Raw genomic sequence first — 17,266 nt, 5'->3', positions numbered from 1 at the left:
CCTCGGTCCTCCTCAGCGGGTCATTCCGCCCGGGCACAAGGTGAGCCGAGCGCGGGGAGAGCAGCGTTTGCAGGCAAGCGCCGGGGCACCGCACCGCACCGCTGCCCGGCTGAGGCGGGCCCTCCCCGCCGCTTCCTCACGCCGCCGCCGTCGCTCCCGCGGCCCGCCGGCAGCTCCCGGGGACAGCCGGCTCCCCCTCTCCGCCCCTCGCTTCGCCGCCCTTCAGCCGCGTCCCGGCGGGGGCAGCCTCCCAGCGCCGCCCCGGTGCCCGGGGGAGCCCGGCCCGGTGCCCGCCGAGGGGCCGCTGCTGCCGGCGGAGGGCCCGGCCCTGCCCTGCCCTGCCCTGCCCTCGGCCGCGGGAGAGCCAGCAGCACCTGCCTCAGCGGGCCGAGAGGGAGGGAGGGAGGCAAGGAGGAGGGAGGGAAGGAGGGAGGGAGGGAGGGAGGCTCCTGCGTGTGCGGGGAGAGGCTCCGGCTCTCAGCTGGGCGCTACCGGCAGCTGCCGCCGTGCTGCACCGCGGGCGGTGGCGGCTCCCGGCGCGGCGGGGACGCGCCGCTGCCGCGGGACCGCAGCCTCGGGGCGGGGGGCTCAAACCGCGGCCGGGAAGTAGAGACAGAGTTTTCCCGGTTTTTTTCCTTTTCTGTCCTGCTGACTGGGCTTTTTTTATTATCGTTAATTTTAATCCCTTCCCCCCACTCCCCAGCCCGTGGTGCCTGTGCCACCGGGGAGGATGCTCGCCTTCCCCAAGCCCTTCCCCGGCAGCTCCCGCCGCGGCGGCGGGGCGCGGGGGGCCGCGGCCGCGGGGGGCCCCGTGGGGCCGGGGGCGCGCTGGGCCGCACCTGGCCGCGCCGCCGTGCGCGGGCTGCGCCCCCTGAACTCCCCCGGCCGCCGCTCCCCGCCGCCCCTCGGTGCCTGAATCTCCGCTCGCCTGTGTCCGGCAACACACGCACACTCAGCCACGCACGCAAGCACTCACTCACGGACTCGCAGCACTCCGCCGAGCTGCCCAGGCTGCCGAGCAGCGCAGCGCCGCGCCGCGCAGCCCGCCAGGACCATCCCCCCCTCCCCTCCCTTCCTCCCTCCCTCCTTCTCTCCTCCTCCTCCCTCGCTCCCGCCCGCCGCTCTGAAGGATGCCCGGTAAGTAGCGGCGAGGACCGGCACCTCTGCCGGTGCGTGATCTGACGGGTTAGGGACCGCTTTATAATGCTGCCGCCCGCCGGGGGGGGGCGCGGCGCGGGGCGGGGGGGCGAGGGGAGGGGAGGTGACAGCGATCCGAGGCAGGAGGCGGCGGGGCTCGCCGGGTGCTCCTCAGAAGGACTTTTAGCTGCGCGGCCGGGGCTCGGATGTGGGCGCCGAGGGACGGGGTCCGCGCACCGCAGCGGGCACCGGCCGGGGCGGGGGCGCTTCGCCTGCGCTGCGGGCTGCTGCCTGCAGCACCGCGGTGAGTACGGGGCTCCGCGCCGCGCCGGGGTCCCCCGGGGACGGGGGAGGTGTGGAGGGTGCCCTGCCGCGCTGGGGGCTCCCTCCGCGGCGGCTCCGCTCCGCGCCTCTCTGCGGCCGGGGCGCGAAGGGCACCGTGCCCCCGGAGCGCCCCGGGGACTGTGCCCTGCCTCTCCCCTCACTCCTCCTCCTCGGTTTTGGCGACGTCCCCGGGGGCTGCCAGCGCGGTCCGGTGCGTCGGGAGCTGCGGTGCCGCCGTCCGGGGGCGAGAGGGAGCTCCGCCGGGCGCCTCACCTGCGGAGGGGAGCAGCCAGGTGCTGCGCGCCGGGGCGCGGGGAGGAGCGCGGTGGCCCCGCCGGTGCCCCGCCACCTCGGCGAGAGGGTGCCCGCCGCTCCCCTGCCCGGGGAGCAACCCGTCCCGGCTGCTCCCTCCCCTGCGCTACAGCGGGCTCCGGTGGCAGAACGCTCGTCCCTTAGGGGAGGCGTAATGTTTGCAAAATGTTTGCTGTCGATTTAGTAGCATGGCTCTGCTAAGCTCGGGTTTGCGCACGGCTAACTCCTCTCAGGCTGGGGTTCAGCGCCGGCTACCCAATGCCAGGGACACCGGGCAAGGGGGTTTTTGTTCTCCTGGTCTGCCTGGTGCCATTTGTGGGAAACATACCGAAAAGCTGACTGTTGCTGGAGAATTTTAAGAGGATTTTGCTAAATCATGTACATATTTTTTCTCACTTTTACAATGTCTACTGTGGCAATGACATCTCTCCTCACTGTGTTCTGCATCCTGGGTATGATAACTCTCCTGGTGAAGTCAATGGCAAAACTCCCAATTGACTTCAGAGGAAGGAGGTTCTGGCTAATACCGAATACTTTTTGAATGAAAGGTTCTGGGCAGAAGCCTGAGAGATGGCAAAGTGAGAGAGATTGATAAAAGAAACTTCGTTTTTAAAAGGTAGCTTTTTAACCAAGGCTATTTAGCTTCACTGTGCCAGAAATGCCTTCTAGATTTTCATTCCCACTTTGCACTGGAGGAATATCAGAACAGTTTCTTGATGTGTTTGGTATCAAGATGGACTGAAGCCCATTGTTTTACCCACAGACATTATAAAGTATTACCAGATTAGTACCTTATACTTTTCTGGTGCTGTATGCCTTTTTTTCTCACTAAAATTTGGAAGGAGGGGGAGATGACCAAGACAATTGGATGGGCTCCCCTTGACTTCAGTGGCTGTGGATCAGGCCCAGAAAGGTTCAATAGAGAAGCAACAAGAAAAATGTAGTACGGTTTGTAAGGAAAGGTGTTGCATTAGCATTTAACACTTGAACAGCCTCCCTCTAGGGAGGAGAAAAAAATCCAAATGTACATTAATTTTGTATCTCATTTTTAAGAACTCTCACAACACAGATAGAAATAAGAAAGAATGCTTCTGATTAATAATTAAAACGCCCATATTCATATGGACTACAAGGAAGATTTTATGCAAAAAAAAAGTCCATTAGCAAATGGAAGTTCTAGTTCACAGAACATCCTCTGTTCAGTGCAGTGTTCAGATCAGGAGCACTCAGATATATAATGACACACCAAATAAAAACACTGATATTCAAATGGCAAAAGCTAGTCTTATTGCTGTAACCCGACTAACCACTTTCAATCACTTGGAATGCCTTAAAAAGGAGAGTGTGAAGACACACTTCTAAATTTTTTTCAAATCTGAGTGTTGAAAAAACCCCAAAAATGCTGCATGTGGTCAACAACTTGTCCAGTAGCAGAATTATGCCCATACTCCATGAAGAATGTGACTACTACATTGATAAGACAAATAACCTTTCTCAGTTATGGTCCAATAATAATGTTTCCCTTCTAAGCACAAGTGTGTGTTAATAGGCAAGTATAAAAAAAGTTTGAGGTGCTGCATCTCTTGGTCATCTTTATCTGTAGGCATCCAGTCGAATTGCCATTGAATTGAACTGAATGTGCCACTGATATTTAACTGTGAACAGATGAAGACGTTCATGTTACAAGGGAAAAAAAGCCTGTAGAATGGACAAATGCTTCACTGGTTATCTCTTCTCTCCTTGCAGTTACATAGGGAAGAGAGAAACCTCCTTTTAAAAATGTCATGTTACAAGTTCCTTTCTAATTTCCTTGTGAATTCAAATGTTTCTTTTATCGTGTGCCATACATGGAGCTGAAGGATACATATTTTATGGGACATTGCACGGAGAAAAATTTTCTTTGAGCTGCTTTGTTGCTTCCTATATTCTCAACTCTATCTGCTGCCTACCAACACACTGTAATGCCACAACCTATTTCTGTTGAGAAAGCTTCCGTTTCAAGACAAATGTGAAGAATATGGTGATTATTTCTATATTAAGAGTTTGGATGGGGTTGTTTGTTTGTTGGTTTTCTTTTTTTTTGGGGTGTGTGTGCTTTTTTAAAAGTCGAAAGCAATGCTTAATCCTCCTTGCCTGCTTGGATGAAGAGAGTCAGCAGTTCTAAAAATGAGGATATATATTTGCATAGAGCTTCAGTTTTGTACTGAGAGCCATCGGTTTGAAATTGTGTATTCTATTCATTTTGGCATTCCAATACTTATTCTTCATATGTGCATATGGAAATGCAGCCAGATGTTCTTGTGGACAGCATTTCCAAAATAGAAAGTTAGGCTTCTTAGGCTTACCTGTAACTGAAGAGTATGTAAGATTGAAGTATTTAAAATGGGGTTGAAAGAAGCCATATAATGAAGTGCCAGGAAACTCCAGGAGGCGATTCTGAATATCCATTATTCACTTTTAGCATCTTTATAAACTTCATCCTGTTTTGAGGAATAAGTGCTCTCTGTCTTTATTCAACTACACCTTTTTCTAGGCTATTGCAGATTTGCTGTCCAAGGGAAAGCTGAAACCTGTTTATGCCATTGTATTGCTATGGTTGTTCAGTGAATGGTAGCAAGTGTTTACCGGTCTCATAGTATTTGAATTTGGGAAGCAATATTAGGGGGACTGTTGAAAGTCACCTGAATTTTGTAACAATTACACCTTTTAAAACATTTTCAAAATCAGTTTGATTGTTTGTTAATCCCAGAACACATTTGTCAGATAATTTATTTAGGACAGTATTCTTCTATCCAGCAATTTAAGAACAAAAGCCTCCGCTGTAGCTCAAATCAATCAAAATATTGGTTTTAGGTTGTACATTGTACATATGGAACCTGGCATGTAAAGCAGATGGTATGTAAAATTATGCATAGCATGTCTGGGGAGCCATACAATATCTAAATGCAGTGCAACAGAACAAGGAAAGAGTGTCACATGCAACTTAAAATATCAATTACTGGCCTATGTCTAGTCTCAACTGCGCTTTGTTTTCATGTGCGTGCGTGCGTGCGTGCGTGTGTGTGTGTGTGTGTGTGTGTGTGTGTGTGTGTGTTCAACTTTCCCTACTTCAGTCAGGACATTTCCTTGATAATATGATCTTCCCTAGAAAAGCATGCAGATTGAAATTATATGCTACTGGCTAAATGAAATAAAGATGGATATACAAGAAAAGCTAGTTTGGGTTCAAAATACAAATGCATGCAAATTTTAAAAAACAAAAAAAGGCAAGAACAGAAGTTTTAATCTTTTAAGGAAAATGGCCAGACACCATTTGCTACCAAGACTGTGTTTCTCTGTATTATTTATGCACTTGGTTTGCCCAACCCAGCAATAGCACTTAATAGTACTTCTGTCCTGCTGCATAAATACTGTGTTAGCTCCATACTCTCTCTCAAGTATTACAAGTCTGTAAGCACAAAATTTCTTCCTGAACAAACAAGCATTACTGTGCATTGTTAACACAATCAGATGAAACGGTAATTGCAGAAAGATTCACATCAGCAAAACCCTTAAATAAATATTAGTCTTTAAGCATGTGCTGACCTCAGAGGGACCTAATCATGTTTTGTTGAACAAAGATGCTTTCGTGATCAATGACCATGAAAAGTAATAATTTTCCCAAGTTTATTCAAGTGTTGAAATCTGTGGTTATCAAATATTGTCAGCATCAGACAACTTTAATTTTTAACTTCCAGGGGAAAAGCTTTAAATAGTTCTACCATTTTATTTTAATGTTTCGTATACTTTAGAAGTACTGCAAGCTATTAACTGTTTTAAAAAGAGTTGAAAGGCTGTACTCTTGACATTTCTAATCCAAATGAACTTCTGTAGATAGGATGTGAGGGATGAAGTTTATAATGAAGGACTACCACAAAGTGAACTCTAGATAAAGTATCAGGAACTAATAATGCATCAGGTTGACTTTAATACCCAATTCTGTAAGATCCAGCCATTTTTCAAGGAGACAAATTGAAGGAATGCCCCCATGCTTAAACTGTTGAATATCCCCAAACATTTTTAAGGTTTTTAAGGTACCTGATTTGATACAGAATATTTCACACTACAAAAACAAAAAGGTAATTCCTGGACTTTTTCTGCACCAGCACCTTTACTCACTGGGAATCTTATTTCTTGCAACAGTGTTGCCTGGGAAAATACAGCTCTCTGTCTCGGGGATTAAAGTAACACATATGTCCTGATATGTTACAGAACAGTGTCTATCAATCAATTTCTGTTTTGGAGATGAAAGAACTCTTATCCATTCAAATCACTGTAATACAATCTTGTATTATAATGGCTTGAACAATCTTGACTGCACACAGTTGCTGGAGACTCCAAAGGACTGTCATAAATAAAACTATTAGCCTCTATTATAGCAGACATATTCAGAGCCTAGCAAGAGATGACAATTTTAGGTTACAGCACAAATCACTAAAAAATGTCTGCAAATACCAAAAATGATTGGTAGAAGGACTTTGTGAACCAATTTGTTATCTATATATATGCTATTTTTCTTTAAAAGTATGTAAAGAAATGTTAACGGGTTAGCCCTATGTAGAATTAAGTGGAAAATGAGCCAACAAATAAGGGAGTTGACCTCTACAACAGGTACTTAAGCTTGCCTAGCAACATGTAAACTTTCTGCACTAGCTGACAGACTTTCAACCTACATCAAAACCTCCCTTTGCAACATGGCATTGCTACTGTGATGACAGCATTAGAAAACTGGCATCTCATGGGAGACAAGTCAGTTTACGTCAATGGAAGTGGATTTACACTGCAACCTGGATTCTGTGCAGGCAGGTTTGTTTTTATTTTTTCTCTTACTGGATACAGTTATAGAAGGTATGACTTTTGCCAGATATGCAGACAGAACTGAGTTTGGCAAAACCTTAAATGAACTGAGGAACAAAGTTGGAAATGGAGGAGATGTGGCAAAATGAAGTAAAAACATGTAAGGATGTGGTTTTTTGTTTGTTTGTTTGTTTGTTTGTTTTTAAGAGGAAAAAATTTACTCTTTTATGAAAGGTCCTTGAAACAGGAGTAAAACATAAAAATAAATGCAACTGAGTGTAAAAATAAAATTATGAAAGTTGAGTTACCTAACATGTTCTGGCCACAGGAGAAGTAACTAAAGCTGACATACCGATAGGATGGGAGATTCAAAAGAGGACAAAAGCCAGAAAAGAACCTTTTCCCGCATTGGAAATCCAGATGGCCCTAGCAGATTTTGTGTGCATTTGTGTACAAATTTATCTGTGTGTATACATGTGCATCCATATATAATTTTTTTCTTTTAATATCAACAACTGTATAATGCCCTACTTTGTTACTGTCTGGTTTCCTCACCTCGGCAGGGATTTGCTGGTTGTTCTTCCTTTCTGACCATGAAGATACAGAGGAAGATATGACAACACAATAAATAGCTGAGAGTGGTTAAACAGTTTCCTGAAGGTAAAACAGCAGGGTCCAATGGTTTTCCTGAAGAATGTTTTAAACCCAAGGCTATAAATAATAACCAGTTCTGCCAAAAAAAAAAAAAAAAAAAGAAGTAACTGAATCCTGAAAAAGGAGAAAACAAAATGAATCTTCACTTCAGTGTCTGGAGCTAATGTTACATTATGTCCTGAAAAACATGAATCTGAAAGATATTTTGCCAGCTACAGGCTAGTGTCATCTACAATCACAGTCAAGATCTTCCTGTTAAGACTTGAAAAAGCAACTACAGTCTTACATTGAAGAACCAGGAAAGAATATCAGTGAATGTAATGTGGACCTTTAGGAGTATTTAATACTGCACTGTATTTAATAGATAATAGTAAATAGATATACCATTTTTTAATATCAACTTTTGATGCTGAAAAGACAGTTGACTGGACTGAGCGGAGCTAAATTTGGCATGATATCAGAAATAAGATTTGGGGAAAATTATTTTAGATTATTTGCTGTTGCACATCTTCACCTTTGTAACTGCTATAGAAGTATAACTAATGTCAGAGGTGGCAGCAGATCCTTCTTATTTATAATTTCACATTCCTGCCTCTTGTAAAAGGATTACTCCTCAGTGTAAAGTAAAGCAGATTTGCAGTAGGAAAGAAGTCTATCAGTGTAGAGTCTATCAGTAAAGTCAAACAACATGCCTTTATTTTTATCCTTGTGGAAAATTACATTCCTGAATGATGATGCACAATCTGGCTAGAATAATCTATTATAATCTTTTTGGTAAATAATTCTGAAAAAGAAAGCTGACTGGTAATCTTTTTACCAACCGTAGAGTTTTCATTCAGAGGTACAAAAGATTTGAGAAGAATTAATGAAAATTCTTTCGAGGATTAGGAGTTCTCAGTTTGCATATACCAAACAGTTCTGGTTACAACTGACATTGCTAGCTCCTCTTTTAGTATCCTATATTCAACGGTTTTTGACCTAAGGATGTAATTCACTTCCTTCAGGTACAGCCAAACAACCTGGGCTTCAAAAAGTTCAGTTGTGCAACTGCAGAAAATGGAAACCCAGACCTTCATTCAGATCTACCTAAACCCGTGTTTCATTTCTGTGGTTGCTTTCCCAGCAGTTCCTTCATGACTGCTGCCTGTGCCTGGCTGCTGGTGAGGTAGATCCAGGAGAACATGAATCAACAGCTCTTTCCTCCTGGGCCTACAGGGTTGTAACTACCTTTGCTTTTCTCCTGGAAGCTACCAAAGAGACTATTTATGGTGCAGATGCTTCAGAGACATTTTCGTATACCTCCACCTTGCACAACTTAATAGCAAGAAACAACAAAGGATGAATTTCATGACAGAAGCTTTACTTACCAGCATTATAGCATATAAATTTCTGAAAGGTATATAACTTTTTCTTTTCTGCCTTTCTTGTTGGGGAAGCAGGGAAGAATTCAGTGAGAAAAAGAGGGGAAAAAAAGAAAAGGGAATAAAAACATTTTTAAGCTTTCAAACAATTTTCTCTTTCACACGATGTAAATATATCTGGTTAATGTCTCTTTGTTATTCATTACCTTGAAAATATTCTACATTAAAAATAATAAATTTTTAATGTAACTTCAGAATAGATAAAAAATTTTTATTACTAAAGTCTTGGTTTTGAAGGTTATTTCAATCAGCTCTCATGAAAAACTTGAAGCCGGTTGAAATTTCTTTGGAATTTATATTTTTTGGACATACAAGTTCCTTGAAACCAAAGTTGTCCGTAGAAAAGATGTATTTTCATACATTTTCCGTGTGTTGTGATTATACATCAATTAAAAGATGTATTTTTTTAATCTATAGGCCGATTTTTTGTAAAAATAAAAAAAAAATGAAAACAAAAAAAGTCCCCATTCTCACAAATCAGAATGTTTTTCTTTCTAAAGTTTTAAGTTTTTTATCTTCCTTTTGCAACTTCCAAACAGAATTTAAAAAGCTCCGAATATTTATCCCGATGGGGAGAATACTTCTTGCTCAGTTCTAGAGCACACACCACTGGTTAGATCATGGTTTAGTCTAGTGGATGAAGTATTGGAAAGGTAACCAGGCACAGGCTTGCGAAGGCACTTACTAGTGTAGGGTTGCTTATTGCTTTATTCCTGAATACAGCTCACACATTGAGGCAGACTTAAGGTGATAACAGAAAGAAAGAGAGGAGGAAGCCTCTCGTTGCGAGGCACTTTCATAGCAAGTGGGAAATCAGGTGTGTCTTCTTAACAACTTTAAGAGGAAAACATCCTCTGACCGAAATGTATTTAGGCTCAGGATGTAGGTTTGAAAGACATTTAGTGGCAAGCTGGAAAGAAATCTAGTCTACTTAGTCTACTCTTTCAGGAATTTAAGTTGAATAAGTGTTTTTTATGTGACTTGACACATATCAGTAAGTAGTGCTTAGGGACGAGACAGCTTGCCTCTGGACTCGGATGTGTATCAGCACCAGTGCACTGGATCAATAAGGGAAGCACAGCATGGAGATACAGTGTAAATCCCCAGCACAGTGGTAGACAGAAGCTGGCCACTCATTTCTGTTTACCCCCCAGGGACACAAGAGAACAGATTTGTCAGGGTTTGTCCCTTTTATTCCAGTAATAATGAGATATTAATTGGGAGTGTTTACTGTTGGGAGACTAATTGGGAATGTCTGTTGGTTTTTAGTTGTTTGGTGGGGGTTTTTTGGTTTTTTTTTTTTGGGTTTTTTTTGGTTTTGTTTTTTTTTTTTTCCCCTCTTACAGCTGTATTTCTGCTTCTTGCTTATATTTTTAATGAGCAAACTGAATGATGCAAGGCCTCCCTCTAGCCTGTAGGCCAGATATGCATGGCCATTTCCATATGGTTAAGCTCCCTTAGCCTCCCAAGCACAGGCTGCAGCTAGCCTGCCTCTTGGGAACAGTCCCTAGGCTGGGCTAGTGACCTAGCTGTGCCCAGGAAACCCTTGGGAGATAGCTGGTCAAGTAGCCAAGATAAAAACAGTGTCGTGGACTGCCCTGAGATTTTATGTTTTAGAAAAATATAGTTCCAGGGCATGGATTCATGCCCTAGAACTATTTAATTCACTTGCACAGATGTAGTTTAGTATTATTTAGGTCAGTATGACTCCAAATACATACGCATTGTTTATTCTTTTTTCTTGTTAGGAATGAATTCCACTGATTTAAGTGCTGTTACTACAGCACAGCATGATGTTTCTTCAAACAGTGTAAAAGGGGCTTAATATTTGTTTGTAAGCAGTCATTAACTCTGGTATATGCAATAATGCTCTGAATGTATTGGAAGATTTAAATGTGGTAAAACATTTTGGAAACTGTAGCTACTTTTCTGCATACTTTTCATTATTTATAGTTATGTTTCTCATTGAATGCTGGGGTCAGTTGATCCAGAAATCGCTGTTATAGGAAACCTGTTATCTATTTACAGTGAATTTGTTGTCAGAAGCTTGTAAAGTATTGAAAAATGTCATTTAGAATAGTGGGGGTACCAGCACTTCTTCTCAAAGGTGCAATACTAACTTTTGCCAGAGAATACAAATGGAGACAGAAATCCTTATTTGGTAGAATATTCAGTATTCTCTGTTTTAGAAAGAAATCACGATGAATCTTTTAGGGTGTGGCCTCAGAAATCAAACTCCTTTAAGCTTTAAAATACAGACATTCTCAGCTAACTGAAAATTATGGTTAAACAGGATAATTGGATAAAATTTTAATAAGTAATTGTATGACACTGGACTAATTTCATAACAAAAAATAGTATTTCAATTAGTTGTGGAGGAAAAATACATTAGTTTACAATGGTTCTTATCACAGGTTTTTATTTCTTGGTATTTAACATCACTGTTGCATCTTTCGCAATATTTGCAAGTCATATTCCCTACTCTTCATCTTTTACTGGCAAGCTTTTTCAAAGTTTTATGATTCTTTCATCGATGCAGGATAACGCAGCTTCAAAAATAGTGAAAATTAATCTGGGTATGGGTAAATTAAAATGTTGCCTAGGAGAGATTCTACTTGTCACTGCAATCCTTCAGTACCAGTTTTGTGGTTCATGGGTTGCATGCATAAATTACTTGGGGGAAAGTCACCTAGCAGAGAGACAGTACTTTCCCACCAATGGTAAAGTAATTGCCACCAAATGCCGTGACCCCAGGTGTGTGGTAAGACTGAATCTCAGGGGGAAAGGTCGTGAGGTCCCAGTGCCTTCTCTGGGCAATGCTTTCAGTTAGGGCTCTGGCAAACTGCATTGACTTAATACCTTTGGTGGTTTCAGATTGGGAGAAGGAACAAACCCAAATCTTTTAGCCACTTCTTCCTCTAATTGATGCTTTTAGGATATCTCTCAGGGAAATATCAAGGAGACTGATTTAACTATTGCATAAGTACATACAAAATGAACCCGATGGACCCAATCTACAAAAACCTGAATGTGAATCTGATAAGTAAACAATAGTCAAATATTAGTTTCATTACTCGATAGGAGCTACTTGGCTTGATCCACAAATAAATGAAGATTTTTGCAGAAAATGGAAGCTTACTGAAGTGTACCAGGACTTTGAGCTCAGCCTTAGCTTGGAAGCTGGGATGACATATGAGTGACTTACTTTGCCTTCCTATTGAAATCACTGAGTTCCCTAAAATTCTTCATGCTTGGAAAATTATGTGCAATATGCAACTCCATACATTTATTGAAGAACAGCAGGATAGTAACGGATTTTGAAAGATCCCTGGAAAAATCTGAGAAAGATACTGTATGATTGTTTATGATATACCTGTAGATATTGATTTTTAATTTATTCTTACATATATTTTGTACACACTTTCACCAAAATATAAATGAATTTTATCACTAGGTATGGGATGTAATGATTAAGGAGAACCGAATGTGTTCTAAAAAGTTTAACTTCTTTACCAGTGATACTGAAAAAGGAAGAGTTAAATAAGTAACTCTAAAGCTGGCCTGGATCTTCTTTGGTGTGTGGCTCTCTACTGACCACAACAGTAATTCATGTTCTAAAAAGCATCCTGCTCCTTGCATCCCACTGTAACACCTCCGGTGCCTCTGCCCTTATCTCTTCTCTCCCTTTAGTTTGATCTGCAGGGATGGTAGCTCTCCCTTCATAAATACAAGTCATACAGTCCAGAAGAGGAACTCTTACCAAGCAGTTGTTAATGGATAGTGAACTAGCAGCCAGTCTCAAATCTGGGGGAGACACAGAATTTACCACAAGTCTGAGATCTATTTAGGTGTCTTTCTTTCAAAGGTGAGGTTTTTTCATCCAGCCTATTGGAAAAAATCCCAAAATTATGACCTAGATCTGCAAATGCCTTGGTATCAAAACATCATCTTTTGTGGCAATAAGTGTAAGAGCCTATTAAATATTTTAGCCTATGTTATAAAGGCACTTTGAACAGATGTTAGGTAGTGACATCCAGGGAGAAAGATCATCACACATTTAGTGACAATGTAGTGCCGGTGCCCATAGCTTCCTATAAAATATGAAAAAGCAGGTGTTACTCTGGCCAAAACCGTACCTTCCTCTTGAGTGCTTTCAGCGGGTGGCAGGCCTGAATCTGCTCCCCCTGAACTAACCCTGAAGCTGCTGTTACGGGAATGGAGACCTCTCTATTAGCCTGGTCCTGCAACCGTTTGGCACACACTATAGCAAAATTGTTCTAGCCCGACTGTGTCAGCTGCTGCCTCAAAAGTGATACTGTCTGCTTATAACTCAAAGTATAACTCTGTCATACATAAGCTTAGTGCAGTATGGTTCTTAAAAGGCATTTTAATCTGCTGGCATTTTAGTTTGTAGGCCTCTGGGGTCAGGTTGAAAAATTACACTAATGCTGAACTTACTCTGATATTCTGGGCAGCCTTCTGAATTTTAAATAACTATCCTCAGAAGGCCACACTTTTCAAAAATTATCTTTAAGACTGCAGACAGAATTTTAAGCTCAGTTCAGTTAACAACACACTGATATGCAGGCTGAAATTTATAAAAATGCAGGGTAAGAATCTCTGAATTTATAGATATCGGCAGTTATTTTAGTTTTCATTATCTGAGTATCTGGCTCGCAGATTGCTAACTATATGAGATCTGTGCTTCTGTAATTGTTAATATGTGCATCTGAATTAACTATTCTGCATTGTTGGTTTTGTATTTGCCTACTCAAATATGTGGGATTATTTTGGAATTTATATAGAAAATTATTGTTTTATAATCTGAAATTAGGCAAGGTGAAAGATACAGGTCTGTTTTTTCCAAACAATGGCACTCCTTAATCCATTCCCTTACATCTATATAAAGAAAAAACAAGATTACCACCTCTTTGTCTTGAGAAAGATTTATGTAAGTATTTCATATATAGCTCATCCAGTATTTGTTGTTTCTCCCAGTGCTCTACTTATATTGTTCCTGATTCTCATCTCACGCAGCCATCCTCATGCCCCCAGCCTGTGTTTTACAGCTTCTTCTTCTATTGTAGCCTCTTCTATTGCAGAACTGAATCTGCTTGTCCAGACCAAGCCACTGGGCTTCTCCTCTGGTCTTCTACCACCTCCTCCAGTCTGACCCTACCCTTGCCCTCAGACTGCTTCCAAACCGCAGATTGCAGTGGGCATCCAGCCATGGAATGGGACCGGCTTTTGGGCACAAAATAAACCCCACTGCTTCTAGGCAGGGACTGCAACCCATTAGCCATCTGTTCTGCTGGATCATTAGGGATAAAGTCTACTAAGAGGCAGTTTTTAGCAAGGCCTTGAGCAAGTGTACCTTTCTGGTTTATCTGAACCCTCTCTTGATAACAGCCTTAGAGGCATGCTAGGTCTAGCTTTCCCTTGTATTGAAATGAAATTTTGAAAAGCCGAAAGCAGTTCCCAGCTCACAGCAGACATTACTCACCTTGGCTGGAGCTGTTCTCCTCTGGGAGGAGGTCTTTTTGAGTCAGAGGGAAAGGGAGGATGAGCTCAATATATTCCGTGTTCTACCAGCTGCCACCAAACATATTCATCTTCCCTCCAAGGAACTGTGAGTCCAGATCCATTTGCACTGTGCACCCTGATAAGACAGAATGACATCTTACATGATAGGTGATGAGGCTGTGGTTCCAAACTCTTTTTTTTTTATCACATCTAATGAAGAATGCCAAAACAGATGAGTTTCACTGTTGTGTTTTTAGGAGCAGAATGAAGTAAAAAGCCTAGGATGGCTGCTACAGTGAAATCTTGTAGCATACATGTACCTGGACTGTGAGAAAAAGATATTCTTTGGTTTCCCAGACAAGTCACAGTCTTTTCTGAATGCTCCAGCAAGCTCTAGGAAGAAGGTTTAACAACTGCTCATCTACCCTGCACTGGAAAAAGCTTATTAACTTCATCATGTGTCCAGCCCTTTGCTAGTTAGCAAAGAGTTTATAGAATGCTTCTTTGGCTCCTTCTAAGATCCCGTCTTATTTTTAGATTGACAGAAAACTGTGCCTGGTAGTGACATCTGCAAGCTATTCTTTCTGGGGCTGAATGGTTGCTTTTGTGCTAATGTGTGATGCATAATACACTAGTTCTGCTCTTTGAGTAGAAGGAGGGTAAGGTTTGCTTCAGAGGGTTTATTTTATCCTTGTCTTGGTCTAAAATCTTTGGCCTCTTAGGAACTGGGTGACTTTTTTTGCTTGTTACTTGAGGTAGACAATGGGTCTGACTCACCACAGGAGAGTTTTGGTACAAATATGCTCTATATAATGCAAGTATGAAAGTAATGATAATGTTTTGTATTATTTGTGAAACAAAACAGAAGGAAAAATAAGATTATACAACTCCACAAATAATCCATTATTTCAGTATTCAAGTTGTGCTGTTAATATCTGTAAGCATGCAGTTGTATCAAAGATGTAAACGTATATCAAGAAATCCCTATGTCTTTTGATGTTTAGGCACCTCTTTTGAGAGTTCTGGTTGGGGTCCTTATGAGGACAGAGTCCTCCTGTCAAACTATTCTGCTTGATTAGCTGTCCATTTTCTCATTTGGGGGATATCTTCACTGAAGAAAAAAAAAAAGGTTCAAAATGGCATTTCATTGCCTTTTTCCTCCTCTTGGGAAATACACATAGAGTTGCCCCTTTTTTGTGAGCTGCAGTTGTCATTGTTATCCAACAAATATGAAATGAAATACTGTATTACTTGCTTTCATCATGCTAAGTGATCCATCTCAATTCTTCCCTTATATGAAGAATGACCTATGCTTTCTTATTCTTTCCTCTCTCCCTGAGTTTGGTACAGAATTTCGATGTCACAGGAAGAAAAGAACAACATTACATCTATGCAAAAATAATCTACTTTATCATATATCATTCTCAGTAGCGTCACATTTTCACCTTTTTCAAAATTAGATGACGGATTAATAAATCGGTGTTTGTTCCAATCATAATGGAAACCGTGACCACTTAACATGCTCATGCCCTCCCTGTAATTGAAATCTGCAAATATTAATGAGATTATACTACTGTTCTGTCAATAAATGTTATCAACTGAGTTCATTTTTGTGGAGGCCTTGGGATTTCTGCAGAATGATTTTGCATTGTTACCCTAAAGATTTCATTATAAACCTAACGGATCCTGACTACCTTTTTTAATTAACTCAAGTCTTCTCAAACTTCATATAACATGTCATTGGGTATAAAGTATACAGCTCTTGCACACATAAGCAGACAGGAAGAATGCATGCTGACATGACTGTTGCTTATGAAGAGTTACAATTATCTGGAGCCTTCCAGTTGCTTCCTAGCTGAAAATAAGTGAATGACAGATAATCTAGATGTATTCCATGCGCAACTTGTTCCTGAATGAATATGTGTCTCTCCTGGGCAAATAAACATCCAGCACTGTCTCTGGGAGACACAGCCCAAAGCTCCTACTTAGTTCCTATGTGTCAGCTTTGCAATAAAAAGTGACCCTGCCCTTAACTCCTTAGTTACTCATGCAAAGCTGCTGGAAAAGATGACTCCCTCTACACAGAGCCTGGCATAGCCAAAGCTGAACATTTGTATGCGCACAGAGAACAGGAACACTGTATGAAATAACACCACTCTGTGACACCTGCCATATAAATATCATGACTGAAGTGGTTCTTAACTACCTTAGTTATGTTTAATAACCATGAAGAGTCTACACTCAGTTTTGAAGGGGTTATAAGTTTCTGAAAATATCCCTGAACTGAAATTTCCAAGCTGGGTCTATTGCTGTAGGTACCTGGAATTTTCAAGGAAAATGGTTTCTCTTTTTACCTTTAAGGAAAACTCCACAATCATGTTAATCATTAAAAAGCAGAAGAGTTGAATATTTTTAATGCCTGTGAAAACTGAAACTTCCAGGTCTGGAAAACTGAAAAATTACATCCCAAATCATCGCCCAAATAAATCTTTCTTAAAGTGTATTTCGTCATTCCAGTGACATTTGACCGAGCTCCAGCTGTTAAAAAAGTATATAGTGCAAGATTTTTTTTCTAAGCCTATAAAAAAATGTAGTTCTATCTATATTTCTGTAATTATTTGAAGTATACTGAGCATTCAAAGGAATGAGAGAGATCTTTTGTCCTCTGTATTTGGCATGAAGGGTGTCCTAATGTGCATTTTCAGCTTTTCATTGAAGAAGAATGCTGTCCCGTGGATTGCTTACAGAAAATGGGAGAGTCTATATCTGAGACAGGCAGTCATATGACATTGTATAGTCAGCATATTTCAAACTGAGAAATCTTTTTTCTCTTATTACCTTCCTCTCATGTTTTCCTTTAAAACAACGTCATCAGATAACTTGCATAAACCCTACTAAAAGTCCATCTAGTGAGAGAAAATGAAAGCTGTCATTGTGCAAAAATGTAAACTTAGTAAAAATAACTTTTATTGCAAGTATTACCTCCCAATTTTCTGTGCCCTGTGTTTTGAAAAAGGTCAGACTAAATCATCATATTGTTTCCTCCTGACCTTAGAATC

General features: G+C 41.8%; 1 protein-coding gene across 2 annotated transcripts in view; it reads left to right on the top strand.

Moving 5' to 3' along the window:
- Window positions 1-1,108: 1,108 nt before the first annotated feature.
- HS3ST5 (heparan sulfate-glucosamine 3-sulfotransferase 5) overlaps window positions 1,109-17,266 on the top strand; it is a 204,045-nt gene continuing 187,887 nt past the window's right edge. The window contains exon 1 of one of the 2 annotated variants that reach the window (XM_075087479.1): window positions 1,109-1,137. The gene's annotated coding sequence lies outside the window, so the exon portion shown is untranslated. Of the gene's footprint in view, window positions 1,138-1,253; window positions 1,442-17,266 lie in introns of those variants that run through there. The other variant, XM_075087478.1, reaches the window with a different exon arrangement.

The sequence above is a fragment of the Phalacrocorax aristotelis genome, chromosome 3 (assembly GCF_949628215.1).
Source record: "Phalacrocorax aristotelis chromosome 3, bGulAri2.1, whole genome shotgun sequence".
NCBI classification, from domain to species: domain Eukaryota; kingdom Metazoa; phylum Chordata; class Aves; order Suliformes; family Phalacrocoracidae; genus Phalacrocorax; species Phalacrocorax aristotelis.
This window is presented reverse-complemented; position numbering and strand designations above follow the sequence as displayed.